At 41.2% G+C, this 18532-nt stretch overlaps 1 protein-coding gene across 1 annotated transcript in view; it reads left to right on the top strand.

Moving 5' to 3' along the window:
- Positions 1-631: 631 nt before the first annotated feature.
- ANKRD34A (ankyrin repeat domain 34A) overlaps positions 632-18532 on the top strand; it is a 66222-nt gene continuing 48321 nt past the window's right edge. The window contains exon 1 of the mRNA XM_077464279.1: positions 632-971. The gene's annotated coding sequence lies outside the window, so the exon portion shown is untranslated. The remainder of the gene's footprint in view (positions 972-18532) is intronic.

Here is an 18532-nt window from a genome sequence, read left to right as displayed (position 1 = left end):
GGCTAAGATTTGTAATGAGAGGGGGGATTTCAGCAGGGGGGTGGATTTGTACTGGGGGAGGGGGATTTATGCATGCAGATTGGTGTTTGGTGTTTTGGTGCGGGGGATTTTTGCTGACACATAATGCTGCTTGGCCATTTTTGGGTGGGGGGGGGTAAAACCATATCTCAACCACCTATATTTTGCTACCCCCCCCCCCCCACTGTGTGAGAAAAGCTTAGAAAAACCATGAAAACCCCTTTGCTTTGCCTCACCCAATGACTCCAATACGTTTTACCAAAATGTTTCAATTTTGCCAAAATGTTTCAATTTTCCAAGCAATTAAAGACTTCTATTTCGGCTCTTCTCTTCCGACTACTAACACCGGCAGGAAAAGCGTGGAAATCAAAAAAATAAAAATAAAAAATCAAATCTATAAAAAAGAAGAAGGCGCCGTTAATTAAAAAAAAAGAAAAGCAAATAAAAAAAATCCTTTCCCCCCCCCCCCCATTGTCTTCCAGACAAATGTGTAAGTGAAGAGTTAATGATGAGAATGAAGTGGCCCCGGAATGAGGAGTCGGTATAAGAGGAGAAGCGGGGTTGGAGGAAGCGCGGACCCGGCGCTCTGCATACTGCTGCAGTGTATTTAATGGAATAGATCTACTTGTGCTCTATGGGAAAGGAGCTAAAAATAGCCTCTGTGGGTCTCTCAGGGCTCCTCATTCTATGACAGTGACTTGCAGGCACCAGATTGTATGCAGGGCTGCAACACAGGACCCCTCTCTACACCGACCAATCCCACCCAGACATAGGAGACTACGGGGGGCACCACCACCAACATTCACCGCTTTATTCTCCCATCGCCTTCCCCAGACATGAATTTACTCTGGGAATATTATATAAGGAGGAATTGTCACCCTGAAACATCTGGTGTAAGGAACAAGCAAACCTTCCTCCCAAGCTTCCCTGTACAAGGGGCACCAACCTGCCAGGTGAGTCCCCCAATAATACAGAGGGGGGGGTGTATTGGGGGGACACGGGTCCCGCTGTGTCCGGGTCACATCCTTCTCATTATTAACATTCTTACTTTTATTGCATGTCCTCTATATTACTGATTATCTACCTATTCATCTATCTATCTATCTATCTATCTATCTATCTATCTATCTATCTATCTATCTATCTATCTATCTATCTATCTATCTATCTATCTATCTATCTAATTTGAATTTCTCTCTCTTCCTCTCTTTCTGACTATCAGTCTGTCTAATATATGTATAATATTGCTATCACTCTATCCATTACTATTCTATCTCTGTTCTAGCTATCTATTAATTCTTTTTTTTAAATCCCTCCTCTTCTAATCTATCTATCTATCTATCTATCTATCTATCTATCTATCTATCTATCTATCTATCTATCTATCTATCTATCACTATTTGTCAGTCTATCTATCCTTCTATATTCACCTATCTCTGTTCTATATATTCATTCTTCTTTCTAATTCCTCATCTTCTAATCTATCTAGCTATGTAACTATTTATCTACCCTGTTCTAGCTCTCTATTAATTCCTGTTTCTAATCCCTCCTCTTTTAATCTATCTATCTATCTATCTATCTATCTATCTATCTATCTATCTATCTATCTATCTATTATCAATTTATCAATTATCTATCTACCTCTGTTCTATCTATCTATGAATTCCTCTTTCTAATCCCTCCTTCTATCTATCTATGTATCTATCTATCTATCTATCTATCTATCTATCTATCTATCTATCTATCTATCTATCTATCTATCTCTATATCCATCTATCTCTGTTATATCTATCTAATGATTATTCTTTCTAATTCATCCTCTTCTAATCTATCCAGCTATGTAACTATTTATCTATCTGTTAATCCCTCTATCTATCTATCTATCTATTCTATTCTATCTATCTATCTATCTATCTATCTATCTATCTATCTATCTATCTATCTATCTATCTATCTATCTATCTATCTATCTATCTATCTATCCATCTACCTGTTCTATCTATTAATTCCTCTTTCTAATCCCTTCTCTTTTAATCTATCTATTAGCAATGGATCTATCGATCTATCTATCTATTGATCTATCCCTGCTCTATCTATCTATTACTTCCTCCTTCTAATCCCTCCTCTTTTAATCTATCTATCTATCTATCTATCTATCTATCTATCTATCTATCTATCTATCTATCTATCTATTCATTTCTCTTTCTAATCTTTCCTCTTTTAATCTATCTAACCATCTATCTATCTATTATCAATCAATCTATCGATCTATCTATTTATCTATCTCTGTTCTATCTATCTATTAATTCCTCCTTCTAATCCCCCCTTCTTTTAATCTATCTATCTATCTATCTATCTATCTATCTATCTATCTATCTATCTATCTATCTATCTGCCCCTGTTCTATCTATCAATTAATTCCTCTTTCTAATCCCTCCTCTTTTAATCTATCTATTATAAATCTATCTATCTATCTATCTATCTATCTATCTATCTATCTATCTATCTATCTATCTATCTATCTATCTATCCATCTATCTATCCATCTATTTATCACCTACACAATCAGTTTATGTCTTCCACCATATCCCCCCCCCCACTAATCCCCGTAGGTGTTATTCCCAATAGCCCACGTCTTAATGATTCTCTTTTTAAATCTTGGATATGCTGCACTGTAGCCATGATAACGCCTTCAAAAATGTAATTATTTAGCGGCGAACCTGCAATCTTTTTCTAGAGCGCTCTGGTCGGTGAGTCGGGCGAGACGGAGGTATGGAATGTTTGCACAGGGGGGAGACGAAGGAATGTAGCGCCTCCTCTTTTATTTTTAGCATCATGAAAGGACGTTTCAGAATCTGCTCGAAATGGGTTAATCGGAGCGAGGGCCGTGCCCAGCCGGGTTCCAGGCAGTGTGGCACCTGCGCTGTACTGTCCTCTCACACTGGCCGGGTAGGAGGTGGGCTAGGTGTGGAAATCTCATTTTCACCCATTATGTAGCTGACATGATTCTGAAGCAATGTTCAGAAAGAGAAGCGCCCTATAAGGCTGGTCATTAGCAACTGGTATAACTGCAATATTCTTCAGACTTGCTGCAGAAATACGCCAATCTGTGACTCTCACCACTGAATTGTCTTTGAATTATCTGAGAACCGTGATGTTTTGGCTTAGAATTTCCACCTGCCCAATTTTTTCTTAAACAAGTTTTTCAGTTCCTCGTATATTCTTTGCAAACAACACAAAAAAACTGAGTTATGTTGGCCAGTGGTTTGATTGCTCCACCCACAATGTTTCGCATGGATGGCGTAATCGAGTGATTTCTAAAATTAAATCTAAATGGGTATGGATAGCCTCAAAATTCTGTCTACATTATAAGCTACATTTTGTTGTATAGGCATATACACACCATTTACACACCAGGGGCTGATTTGTTCGTATTTACTGTAGCTTTGGTTTCTGACCTAGTCAATCTCTGGAAGCCAAGGCAGACGGTCCACTCAAGTATCTCAATCCATAAACGTACTCCTAGCGATTACTTACTGAGTTGTGAGATTTTATAGATTTGTAACTAGAAGGAACAAGGAACGTGGATTGCCTGTTCAGGTGTCCACAACCTCTGGAAGCCAAGGGAGATGGACCATTGAAGGACCGTAATCCATAAATTTACTACTAGCGACTACTTACAGAATTTTTAGATTATACAGACCGGTAGCTAGCAGAAACAAGGAACGTAGATTGCCTATTCCGGTATTCACAGTCTCTGACAGGCAAGGGAAATTGTCTACTGAAGGACCTTAATGCACATATTTAATCCTAACATCTACTTACTGAATTGGGATATTTTATAGACCTGTAACTAGCAGCCACAAGGAATGTGCATGGTCTATTGAGAAGGTGTCCACAATCTCTGAAAGCCAAGGGAGATGGGCCATTGAAGGACCTTAATCCATAAATTGACTCCTATCATTCAGTTACTGAATTGTAGTATTTTACTTACTTGTAACTAGAAGGAACAAGGAATGTGTATTGTCTATTTAGGAGGTGTCCACAATCTTTGAAAGCCAAGGGAGATTGTCCACTGAAGGACCTTAATCCATAAATGTATCCCTAACGACTAATAATTACTGAATTGTGAGATTTTACAGACCTTTAACTAGCAGGAACAAGGTTTGTGGATTGCCTATTTAGATGTCCACAATCTTTGAAATCCAAGGGAGATGGGCCACTGAAGGACTTTAATCCATAATAAACCCCTCCTATTGACTAATTATTGGATTGTGATATTCTACAGACCAGGAATTAGAAAGAACAAGGAATGTATATTGCCTATTGAAGAGGTGTCCACAATCCCTGGAAGCCAAGGAAGAAGGTCCATTGAAGGACCTTAATCCACAAATTTACTCCTAGTATCTACTTACTGAATTGAGAAATATTACAGACCTGTAACTAGCACGAACAAGGAATTTTTATTGTCTTTTGAGGAGGTGTCCACAATTTCTGAAACCCAAGTGGAATTTTCCATTGAAGGACTTTAATCCATAATTCACAATTCCTGACTAATTATTGGATTGCGAGGGATTACAGACCAGTAGGTAGAAGGAACAAGGAATGTGTATTGCCTATTGAGGAGGTGTCCATGATCTCTGAAAACCAAGGGAGATGAACCATTGAAGGACTTTAATCCATCATAAATGTACTTCTATCATTTACTTACTGAATTGCAAAGTTTTACAGACCTGTAACTAGAAGGAATAAGGATTGTGTATTGCCTATGTAGGATATGTCCACAATCTTTGAAAGCCAAGGGAGATGGGCCATTGAAGGACCTTAATCCATAAATTGACTCCTATCATTTAGTTACTGAATTGTAGTATTTTACTTACTTGTAACTAGAAGGAACAGGGAATGTGTATTGCCTATTTAGGAGGTGTCCACAATCTTTGAAAGCCAAGGGTGATTGTCCACTGAAGGACCTTAATCCATAAATGTATCCCTAATGACTAATAATTACTGAATTGTGAGATTTTACAGACCTTTAACTAGCAGAAACAAGGTTTGTGGATTGCCTATTTAGATGTCCACAATCTTTGGAATCCAAGGGAGATGGGCGGCTACTGACAGACTTTAATCCATAATAAACCCCTCCTATTGACTAATTATTGGATTGTGATATTCTACCGACCAGGAATTAGAAGGAACAAGGAATGCATATTGCCTATTGAAGAGGTGTCCACAATCCCTGGAAGCCAAGGAAGAAGGTCCATTGAGGGACCATAATCCACAAATTTTCTCCTAGTATGTACTTACTGAATTGAGAGATATTACAGACCTGTAACTAGCACGAATAAGGAATTTTTATTGTCTTTTGAAGAGGTGTCCACAATTTCTGAAAACCAAGTGGAATTGTCAACTGAAGGACTTTAATCCATAATCCACAATTCCTGACTAATTATTGGATTGTGAGGGATTACAGACCAGTAAGTAGAAGGAACAAGGAATGTGTATTGCCTATTAAGGAGGTGTCCATGATCTCTGAAAACCAAGGGAGATGAATCATTGAAGGACTTTAATCCATAAATGTACTTCTATAATTTACCGTACTTACTGAATTGCAAAGTTTTACAGACCTGTAACTAGAAGGAACAAGGAATGTGTATTGCCTATGTAGGATATGTCCACAATCTTTGAAAGCCAAGGGAGACGGTCCACTGAAGAACCTTAATCCATAAATTTACCCCTAGCAACTAATTGTGATATTTTACAGGCTAGTAGCTAGCAGGAACAAGGAATGTGGATTGCCTATTCAGGTTTCCACAATCTCTGGAAGTTAAGCGGGGGTGGTCCATTGAAGTACCTTGATCCATACATTTTCTCCTAGCATCTACTTACTGAATTGTAGAGTTTTACAAACTTGTAACTAGAGGGAACAAGGAATGTGTATTGCCTATTTAGATGTACACAATCTTTGAAAGCCAAGGGAGATGGTCCACTGAAGGACTTTAATCCATAAATTTACCCCTAGCAAATAATTGTGAGATTTTACAGGATAGTAGCTAGCAGAAACAAGGAACGTGGATGGACTATTCAGGTTTCCACAATCTCTGGAAGCTAACCGAGGTGGTCCATTGAAGTATCTTGAGCCATACAGTTTTTCCTAACATCTGCTTACTGAATTGTGAGATTTTACAGACCTGTAACTAGCAGGAAGAAGGATTGTGGATTGCCTGTTCAGATGTCCACAATCTCTGAATGCCAAGGGAGATGGGCCACTGAAAGACTTTAATCCATAAATCACTCCTAGCAACTAATTAATGGATTGTGATATTTAACAGATCACTAACTAGAAGGAAGGAGGAATGTGTATTGCCTATTGAGGAGGTGTCCACAATCTCTGGAAGCCAGGGGGATGGGAAATTGAAGGACCTTAAAGTGGTTGTAAACCCTTACAAACCACTTTGACCTACAGGTAAGCCTAGATTAAGGCTTACCTGTAGGTCCAAGCAATATCTCCTAAACCTATATGGTTACGAGATATTTGCCCGAAAACGGGCACCGCTGTCTACGGTGCATGCGCCGTAGACAGCGGCGCGCAGGCGCACTGAGCGCGGCATTCTCAGCGACGGAGCTGCCGCGCGTGTCGGCTCCCGTGCGCATGCGCGGGAGTGACGTCATCGCGGCTTCGCCGAATGACAGCGGCGGAGCTGCGAGACCCCACCAACAAGATGGATGCGGCGGACTACAGGGGACAGCAGCGACTTCGCTGGCTCCTGTGTCAGGTAAGTGACACATAATTGCCTTTGCAGGGAATGAAAGAGGAAGTAAACTCATCAGGGTTTACTTCCTCTTTAATCCATAAATTTACTCTACTAGTCACTACTTAGTGAATTTTTAGATTGTACAGACCTGTAACTAGCAGAAACAAGGATAATGGATTGCATATTCAGGTGTTCACAATCTCTGAAAACCAAAGGAAATGGTCCACTGAAGGACCTTAATGCACAAATCTATTCCCAGCATCGTAGTACTTACTGAAGAGGGAGATTTTACAGACTTGTAACTAGCAGGAACAAAAAACGTGTAATGTCTTGTCAGGTGTCCACAAGGGAAGGTGGCCCTCTAAAGCAGTGGTCATCAACCCTGTCCTCAGGGCCCACTAACAGGCCAGGTTTTATGTATTACCTTGGGGAGATGCAGACTAGAATACAGCAATCACTGAGCAGCAAACAATATCACCTGTGATGTATTTCAGGTATCTTGCAAACCTGGCCTGTTAGTGGGCCCTGAGGACAGGGTTCATGACCACTGCTCTAAAGGATCTTAATCCATATATTTACATCTAGGAACTACTTACTGAATTGTGAGGGTTTACAGACCAGTAGCTAGCAGAAACAGAGAATGTGGATTGTCTATTCAGGTGTCCACAATCTCTGGAAGTCAGGGAAGATGAACCAATAAAAGACCATAATCCATTAATTTTCTCCTAGCAACAAATTACTGAAATGTGAGATCTTACAGACCAGTAATTATCAGAAATAAGGAACGTGGATTGCCTATTCTAGTGTCCACAATCTATGAAAGCCAAGGCAGATGTTCCACTGAAAGACATTAATCCATACATTTACTCCATGCATCTTCTTACTGAATTGTGAGATTTTACAGACCTGTACCTAGCAGAAACAAGGAACGTGGATTGCCTATTCAGGTGTCCACAATCCTGGGTGGGCAGGGAAAATGGTCCACTAAAGAACCATAATCCATTAGCTTACTCCTAGTGACTAATTACTGAAATATGAGATATTACAGACCAGTAGCAAGCAGGAACAAGAAACATGCATTGCCTATTCTTGTGTCCACAATCGCTGGAAGCAAGGGTAGATGGTCCACTGAAGGACCATAGGATCTTTGGTTTAGAAAAAAAAATTAAAAGTCAGACTTTTAATAAACTGCATTTACCAGTCCAGGGATCCAGCATTGTCTTCACCTGGGCCAATTCCTTGCTGGTCCTTGGGTACCTGACCAGTGGCGGCCCATCCATTAGGGGCGCAGGCGCACATCCCTTCCCATCCATGTATCCGGCCCCCTAATCTGCATACAAGGTGATGGATTTCGATGGGGGGGGGGAGGGGGGGTTGAAGCACTAGATTAGAGCCAGAGGCTCTATTAGGCTTTAAAAAAGGGTGGGCTCAGGCCACAGAGCCAAAGAGATGGCCCACTGAAAGACCTTAATCCATAAAGTGGTGGGAGTAAATCTCTCAAAATTGCTTTGCCAAAAAACCAAGGGAAGCTCTCTTGTAGGATGAATAATAGCAAGCATGAAATCAGTCAATACAACTGATTGATAAAAGTGTGAATTTCTACAGGAAAAGGAGAACTGTGAATAAGTCTACAAGCGTAAGAGAAAACTCTTTTAAGGTTCCTATTAGGCCATTAGAAACAATTGTAATGCTTGGCAGTTGGGTGGCTAGACCTTCAACATCTTTAGCTTTATATGTATTCATAAGATTTGAATATGTCGTACTCAAGTCTTATTTTTCATGGTTGCATCTCAACAACAAAAGTGCTTGTATAATGACCACATACCTTGCAAAATGCAGCCATTGTAGTCAATGAAAAAATCAAAATGCCTTGATGGGTGGGTGTCAGTCTGGATGAGTAGGTCTTCCTAGGCATGCTCTATTTGCATGCAGACCATTCTAGATAATGCCCACATGAATCTGAGACTCTATGAATGAAAGAACAGAAATCCAATGAATAAAAGGGGTTGGCCAGGGATATTTAAGCTGGGGAGGTAAAGGCCAGATCAGTGGTCTCCAAACTGCAGCCCTTTACTTTCTTTTATCCGGCCCTTCGAGTGCTATTATTTTTCGACACCAATGATGGGTACAATTCCTCCCAATGATACAGATGATGGGGCACAGTTCCTCCCAATAACGCCAACAATGGGGCTTAATGACCTTAATGATGAGGCACAATTTCTCCCATTGACACCAACAATGGGGCCCAATAATGGGGGATTGTTTACTCCCACTGATGCTGGGACCTTTTGTACTCCTGATGGCCATAGTCTGGCCCCCCTAAAATCAGTTAACTGGTCTTCCTTTATACTTCCCAGCTTTCCCAATTTATTTTCCTTTGCTACCGTGAGCAAAAATGACTACAAGTTCCATTGAGGTGAATAAGAGAGTTAAACGGTATTACACAATGGTTATGCTTTAGCCCTTGTACACACGATCGGAGATTCCGACGGAATGTGTCCGATCGGAGCGTTTTGTTGGATATTCCGACTGTGTGTGTTCTGCATCGGACTGTTTCCGTCGCAATATCCATCGGACCAAATTTTCCAACTTGCCGGAAATATTTTCCGACAAAATGCTCCGATCGAACATACTCCGATCATGTGTAGAGAATTCCGATCGGACAAAGTGCCACGCATGCTCAGATCAAATTCCTACATCAAAGCTATTGGCTACTAGCCTGAACGTAGTCCCATCGTAACGAAATTACGTCATCACGTTCTGAAAGATCGGACTTTCTGACAACTTTGTCCGACCGTGTGTATGCAACAGTTTCGGACAAGATCCGTCGGACAAAATCCGACGGATTTGGTTGTCGGAATCTCCGACCGTGTGTACAAGGGCTAACTGTTCCTTCTCACAATACAAGCCTATGAGTGGGCTGCCATTTAAAAACCATACACTCCCTCTGGCTGATATCATATCTCAACGAACAGGTGGACTCAGGGATTGCAGGTACTGTAAATACTGAGCTCCCTCTAGTGGCCAATAGAATCTCTAATTGTAATGCAATAAAAAACATATGAACAAACGTTAAAACAAAAAACAAAGTCACATCAAAAATAATTTTATGCTATACACCACAAAGAACACAAAATATCTGCTCACTTTATATATATTCACAATATGTTTAAGGAATTCTTATATGAGCAAAAACATTGTTCAGTATTGTTTTGGACAGATGTCTGAACTGGTATGTAGGACTAGATCAGAGCATGATAATCGGACTAACGGGTAATCAGACCAGTTTCTAATGCTTCTTCGTGACCAGGCTAGAACAATGTATGGAACAACCTTTAGGCTTCCTTTTAAATATGACAGAAAATGTAGGTAATAGGACATTGCAGTCGGTGGATGTAAAATAATGTTGTGTTAGATACAGTACTTGTTAAGTCTGCTACAACAGGCAATATATTCTTCCAAAGCATACAAGGCACCCTTGACTTGAAAGATTTGGTAGAGTCTTGCAATGGTCCCTGTCTGGGGGTCAGCCATTCTGCAGACCACGCATGTTGAAATCATTGGTGTCTTTAGTAAAAAAAAATGGCATCAGAAGTTCTTAGATTATCTGCCACCATGGCATAATGGCTGTAAAATGACCAGCAGACCATCCACTGATTTTTATATTGTCACATGGGAAAAAGTCTTGGCAGGTCAGCTCAAAATTCCATTTGCCACAACATTGACTCAAGCCAAGGGGTTTTCTAGGAGCTAGGATATAAAGTCCCAACAAGGTATTTTGGGTTTTTTGGGTTTTTTGGGTTGGGCACAATTGTTTGCTGTTGCTGTGTTTTAGACATTTACCCTACTTTCTTCTTGCATTGTATTACGCCTTGGTGTGGGGACTAATATTGACTTTTTTTGCCCTACATTTTGTTTTGACGTGAGGTCTTCTCCTAGATAGACACGGTTTCTTCAGCTCCCTTGTAATCTCTAGAATATCTCAAATCCAACTGAACTAACATCTTTGACATTAACCGTACACACTCCCTGACCATAGTATGCAATATTAGAGTTCATAAAGCATTCAATACACACTAAATGGAAGTGTCCTGAGCCTTAGAGAACAATGGTCTCCAAATTGTGGCTAGAAGCAGCCTTTTGCTTGTCTTTATTCAGCCCTTGGGGCACCATTCCATCCACTGATTCCAACAAGAGGGCATTATTCTTCCAATTGACACCAACAATAGGGCACTATTTCTTTCACTGATAGGAATGATGGGGCACTATTCCTCCCAATGATGCCAATGATGGGGCACTATACTTCCCACTGATAGGGCACTATTCCTTCCACTGACACCAACAATAGGGCTCTATTGCTCCCAATGACATGACACCACTGATGGGGCACTATTCCTCCCACTAACACCAAAAATGGGTCACTATTCCTCCCACTGAAACCAATGATGCAGCACTATTCATCCATTGACACCAATGATGAGGGAATTTTCTTCCCACTGACACAAATGATGAGGCACTATTGCTCCCACTGACACCAAGAACGGGGCATTATTCCTCCCACTGACACCAATGATGGGGCATTATTACTCCCACTGCCACCAAGACTGGAGCACTATTCCCTCCACTGCCACCAAGACTGGAGCACTATTCCCTCCACTGCCACCAAGACTGGAGCACTATTCCTCCCACTGACACCAATGATGGGGCACTATTCCTCCCACTGACACTAATGATGGGGCACCATTCTTCCCACTAATATCAACAATTTGGCACTATTTCTCCAACTGACACCAACAATGAGGCACTAATCCTCCCATAATACCAAAGATGAGGCATTCTACTCCCACTAGTCACAGTCCGGCCCTCCTAAGGGTCTAAACTGGCCCTTTGTTTATTAAGTTTGGAGACACCTATCTTAGCATATGGGCCAGAGTGACATTTACATGGTCTATTCCTTTGGTGTGGACATGGCTGCTTCAGCTCCCTTCAGCTCTGTTGATCTCCAGGCAAACTCAAATGGCAAGGAAAGAGGAGGAAGGGAACCTCCAGACCTTCACAGTAGTTATGGTGATTACGCATCACCATAACTACTCATTATCTCCCAGACATTAACCCCACACACTTCCTGATCATAGTATGTAATATTGGAATTCACAAAGGATTCAATAGGCACTCAATGGAAATGTACTATGCTTTAGTACAAGGGCTAGAGTTACCTTTTCTTGCTCCCCTGTGTCTTTTGAGTTGGCACGGGCCTATTGCTAGCTGGACATGGTTGTTATAGCTCCCTTGAAGAACCTCTGTATGGTCTCCAAGTCAAATCAACCGACATCTTTATATTTGAAGGAGGAAGGACACCTTCATACCTCCACATATCCTGCCACAAAGTCAAACCATTAGTACTGCAAAGAAACAAAACGTGTATTTAAAGTCAGAACGATTTTTTTATTCTTGGAAGTAGGGAATGTTTAAACCATTCCAAAGATTACCCACCACTTTTACTACTCATTATACTCCAGATATTAACCTCATGCACTCCCTGATTATAGTGTGCCATATTAAACTTTACTCAACTAGGGTTCCATGGAACCCTAGGGCTCCTCCAGATGTTGCTAGGGGTTTCCTAAGCTGTGACTCATTTGATGGCAACTGCATAGATTTGGGGTCAGTGACAGCTGCATGACACCAATGTTATTTTTAGCTGTCTGTTAGAGTGCAATTTGGAGCACATCTGACCACCAATGTAAGGAGCATTCTTCCCACTGACCACCAATGTAAAGAGCATTCTTCTCACTGATCACCAATGTAACGGGTCATTCTACCCGCTGACCACCAATATAAGGAGCATTCTTCTCACTGGCCACCAATGTAAAGGGTCATTCTACCCGCTGACCACCAATATAAGGAGCATTCTTCTCACTGGCCACCAATGTAAGGGGAAATTCTTCCAACTGAGCACCAATGTAAGGAGCATTCTTCCCACTGAGCACCAATGTAAGGAGCATTCTTCTCACTGGCCACCAATGTAAAGGGACATTCTTCTCACTGGCCACCAATGTAAGGAGCATTCTTCTCACTGGCCACCAATGTAAAGGGACATTCTTCTCACTGGCCACCAATGTAAGGAGCATTCTTCTCACTGGCCACCAATGTAAGGAGCATTCTTCTCACTTGCCACCAATGTAAGGTGCATTGTCAAATGTTCTTAATAGTTTTAATTCTCCCAGCAAGCCCATTTCTGCCCAAACACTGTAGTCCACCACTGTTCACTGACTTTGGCCTGGCCTGCAGTGCAGTTTTCAAATGTTCATTTTTTTTATAGAACTACCAAGGTAAATCATTATAATATACCGTAAAAGGGACAGATATCCATTGAAAATGACAGGAGTCACTTAAAGCCACTGAAAAAAATGCCAGAGCATGCATTGCGCTTGGAGAAAATTAGGTTTAACCTTCGCATGCGTAAATCATTTTTTACAATAAGATCGGTCCGAATGTGGAAAGGCCCAGGGACCAAGTTCTAGAGAACTTGGTAGATTAGATTGCTTGATGTGTTTCTAAACGCACAAAATATAAACTGTTACTCATGTTTATGAGATATAATAATGTAGATTGTACATTGAAGAGTATACAATTCCTGTTAAGGGCAACCAAAACACGTTTATTGGAAGAAATTGAAGTCGATATGCACTTGTGTATAAGGGATCCTCCATGGCAAAATGTAACTCTTCTCTTATAAAGGTCTCAAATGGTTGTCCTTCAAGGCTTCCGAAGTAATCATGAAATAAATCCAAGGATGCCATATAGTGTAAAACCATACCACTAAAATTTTATTAATATAGCAAAAATTCTCACAAATATGGAATGCACAATGCCCATAGCTTCCAGACTCCAGGGTGACGTCACAAACCTCAATTTCCCATTAGGAACCAGGAAGGTGTTATGTCTTAACAAATAACAAAACATAAGCTATATTTTTCTCTATTGGAGCAAATTGGATCAGGCTTCCCGACTGTTTTTTTTCTTGTTACTTGGTCTGCGTCAACTGCCAGTAGAACTAAAGCCATATCAGCCCAGACAACTGCTACAGGGACCAGGAACAGGGAGGGAACCTGTCTCAATTTGAAAGAGGATTGTAAGAAACTTTGCTTAGTTACAGTGGCCACCAGTGGAAAGTTGGCTTCACACCCATTCACAGGTGGAACAGAGACTTAAGGGCACCAGCAGAGGCCAGCAGCCTGAGACCATTATATTTTGTTGGTGTAAAAATATGGACACCAGCGTTAGGGGGTGTGTATACTGTAGGGATAAATTAATAACCACCTCCCACTTATGGGGGCCCCATCAAAGGCCCTGTGATTCCCAGATATGACCTTGGATGTATTTTTTATAGTTGGATTTAACAGGCATGTATCCATTCATCTTCGCTAAATAAGTAATTTTCTAAATAAAGCAAAAAAGAACCCAGTGAATGAACAATTAATATATAGTTAAAAATGTGATTCTTTGCCAAATTCTAAGGACTTGTTCACCAAGCAAATCTGTCACACGACTTCCTTAAACTTCTTCCAAGCCCAGTTGTAACTTGTCCTATGTAGGGAGTGATTTTGTAAAAATCGATTTCACCATCTGCAAAATGTTACCGATATGGAAACTCTCATGCTGCGTACACACGATTGGAATTCTCGTCGGAAAAAGCTCTGATGGTTTTCCCCCACGGAATTCCGACGGAATTCCACTCAAGCTGTCTTGCCTACACACGGTCACATCAAATTCCAATCGTTTATAACGTGGTGACGTACAACACGTACGACAGGACTAGAAAAAGAAAGTTCAATAGCCAGTAGCCATTAGCTTCTGTCTCGTAGTTGAATCTGAGCATACGTGATTTTTGGCGTGTCGGAATTGCATACACACGATTGGAATTACCGATAGAAAGGTTTTTTTGGGGGGAAAATTGAGAACATGCTATCAATTTTTGGCTGGCGGAAATTCGGACAGCTAAATTCCGATGGAGTATACACACGGTCGCATTTTCCAATGAAAAGCTCTCATCGGTCTTTTTCTGGCCGGAATTCCGATCATGTGTATGTGGCATCAGTTTCACTCAGTGAACTAAGTAAACTAGCCTATCCTTTCTATCCCAAAGTAATGTTTGAAATATTATTCAAGTCTCAGAGAACCCCTGCTATAATGAATTCAGTGGGGGTCAGTGGGAAGAAAGCCTCTACAGTGGTGATCAGTGGGAAGAATTCCCCCTAACAGTGGTTGTCAGAATGCCAACCTTACAAGCAGCTAAAAAAGATCATTGGTGTCATGCCGCTGGTTCTGCCAAGTAGTGTTGGAACCAGAACCACACAGGCACCCTTATAATTTCTTAGCTTAGTTCCTTTTGTGTAACTGGGCGCATTAGGCACTAAGTGCTCTCCATCAAATTGTGCCAGCTGCAACCATTTCAGTCTTACAAACATCAATGGCTTTCAGGTCCATTTTGAAGGTAGACCACCAAGTTGTCAGCCCTGTTTCTGCTTTCTTTTAGGTTGTTTTGTCGCATTGCAATTTTAGGTATGCATTGGTCGGGTAGTGGTAGGATATGAAGCTTAAAAGGCGGCCATTTTTCCAATAAAAACAGGTGCATGATGGCTGAAAGGAGCATTCAGAATCATTTGGAGCCATTTAAAGTAACCTTCTTGCAAGCTCTTCCTGGAAAAGATAAATGTACAAGGTGTATATGCTTATCTCTTCTGTGGTCCTACTTCATGCTTAAAAAATTGTCCCCGTGAAGTTGAAGGCCACTGGGAAACTAACACTTCCCAGAGTTGTCAACCTCCTGGGTCCCCCGTGGCCGTCACTGGCCTGCTGACCCTCATTTGATTGCAGGAGAAAGTAGTAACATGGAGCAGGACAAACCAGTGAGAGCTACAGGGGACCCAGGAGGTTGACACTCCCGGAAGTGTTCGTTTCCCAGTGGCCTTCAACTTCGGGGGGGAAGACAATTATTTAAGCATTAGGTAGGACCACAGAATCGATAAGAATATACACATTGTAAATTTTTTTCTTTCTTTCTTTCTTTTTATTCTATTTCTTTTCCAGGAAGGGCTTGCCTGGAGAACCCTTTCACAGCAAGAAGGTTACTTTAAATGGCTCCAAATGGTTCTGAATGCTCCTTTCAGCCATCATGCACCTGTTTTTATTGAATTTTTAAAAATGGCTGCTTTTTAAGCTCAATATCCTACCACTACCCGACTAATGCATACCTAAAATTGCAATGCGACAGACACAACAACCTAGAAGAAAGCAGAAACAAGGCTGACAGCTTGGTGGTCTACCTTCAAAATGGACCTGAAAGCCATTGATGTTTGTAGGACTGAAATTGTCACAGTTGAAGGCCACTGGGAAACTAACACTTCCATGATTGTGAACCTCCTGGGTCCCCTGTAGCTCCCATTGGTTTGTCCTGCTGACCTCCATGTTACTACTTTTTCCTGCAATAAAATGAGGGTCAGCAGGCCAGTGACAGCCATGGGGGAACCAGGAGGTTGACACTCATGGAAGTGTTGGTTTTACAGTGGTTTTGGGGCATCATTTATCAGGAATGGAGCCGTGTTCAATGGTGCAGAGAGAAACAGAGGCAGATATTCCCACCTTTTTTGTACTCTTTCTCGCTACCCCCTGGTAGCCCTTTAAGTGAGTGTTAACACCAAGAGGCCCGATCGTATGATTGCTGTGGTACAGCGGTAAAATGACTAGATCATAAACAGAGCCGCTGATGAAAGATCAGTTAGTGTGCACGCTCGGTTAGTGTGCATTCTCAGCATACAACCTGGGACCCCCGTAGATTGATGGATGTGCAGCGGATAGGCATTAAAGCCCACCTGCCCTGCTGATGTATAGATTTATTACAGGAGTGGGAAGAAGAGGAAGTGCTTGCCTTGAGAACTTTTTTATAGTGACAGAATCCCTTCAAGTTCACGATACACTTAAAAACCACAACAAAAAAAATGTAATTTGGCTTACCCCACCGGACTCCAAGATGGTGGATGTTCATTAAAATCTCAATAACCAATGCTAAGATACATTTTACTGCTCACCAATATGATCCCAGTATTCTATATTCAAAATAGACCATGCTCTAGAACAGCCTTTCTCAACCTTTTCAACACAGAGGAACCCTTGAAATAGTTCTCCAGTCTCAGGGAACTCTTGCTAAAAATTAGGAATCCACAACTCATGATACATTAGTGTGATAGTCAGTGGGAAGAATTGTCTTTACACTTGTGGTCATTGGGAAGAATTACCTCCTTACAGATAAAAAGATCAATGGTGTCGGTGGGAACTTATCCGAGAGGCAGAAATGGCCCAATGCTGAAGGAACCCCTAGCAACCTCTGGAGGAACCCTAGGGTTCCACGGAACCCTGGTTGAGAATCACTGCCCTAGAAAGTGCCTATTAATTGTGAAACAGGGACAACCATACTCACTAGTATTTAAACACTAAAGATACCAATTGACAATAATAAATAAACATGTAGCGCTGTCACTTTAAGGCTTCAGATGGTGAGACCCCCAAGTCGCGTGACATGTAAAATCCCATGTTAGTCAATGAGAGCTGTCATAATTAACACTACTGAAGTCGCTCCTATTTTAACAAAAAAAGGTTCCTGTGCTACTTCAAGGTGACTTCTATCCGACATCTATTCTATACTTCTATCAAAGTAGTACTCAAGTCCCCAGGAAGTCTCCTGGCAAAGACGAACCTTAAGTCGTGCGACTTTCAGGTCGCGGCAGTGTGTATCGAGCATTAGGGAACAAAAAATAGAAACGTGAAAATTCACATGTGCTTAGCGCATTACAATAAGATCCACCAAACAGAAAAATAAAAGAATATTAAGAAAAACCAGAACCGCTTGTGTGTGTTTCAGAATATATCTGTTGGAATCGTTATCATTTGTATTCTTATTAACAATAATAAACATGTTGCGCTGTCACTTTAAGTAACATAAACGTGAAAAGTCACATGTCCTAAACAAATTGCGATAAGATCCATCAAACATAAAAACGAAAGAATATTAACATTATATAAGTGGGAAAGTCCATAGAACCATATCAAAGTCCACCAAAGAGTGTGAAAAAATCATCATATAACACACCCCCGAAGTATGCCAGCCACCAAAGCTCCACACTGCTGCTTACCAGAGAGCTAGACCTCAGATGCAAGGAGCTCAAACATCTCTACAGAGATGACATCTCTGTAAACCCCTGTAAATCCATTCAGACAAAATAGGGCGGAGCCAACATGGTGATATAATTACAGCCACCAGGGCACTCGGCCACCGTTTTTCGATATGCTGTATACGTTTTTTAAGATGTGGGTACATTTCTGGAGTATGAAAAAAATATTAATATAACACATCACCACAGCGTGCCAGCCACCAAGGATCCACGTCGCCGCTTAACAGAGAGCTAGACTACAGATGCAAGGAGGTCGAACAGCGTTTTTGTGGGAGCGCTTTTGTGGGATCCACACTGCTACTTACCAAAGAGCTAGACCTCAGATGCAAGGAGCTCAAACATCTCTACAGAGAGGACATCTCTGTAAACTCCTGTAAATCCATTCAGACGAAATACGTAGGGCGGAGCCAACGTGGTGATATAATTACAGCCATCAGGGCACTCGGCAGTTGTTTTTCGATATGCTGTATACGTTTTTTAAGATGTGGGTACATTTCTGGAGTATGAAAAAAATATTCATATAACACATCA

Source organism: Lithobates pipiens, unplaced genomic scaffold (genome assembly GCF_037356315.1).
Source record: "Lithobates pipiens isolate NorthernLeopardFrog02 unplaced genomic scaffold, aLitPip1_a1.2 Scaffold_30, whole genome shotgun sequence".
Taxonomy (NCBI): Eukaryota; Metazoa; Chordata; class Amphibia; order Anura; family Ranidae; genus Lithobates; species Lithobates pipiens.
This window is presented reverse-complemented; position numbering and strand designations above follow the sequence as displayed.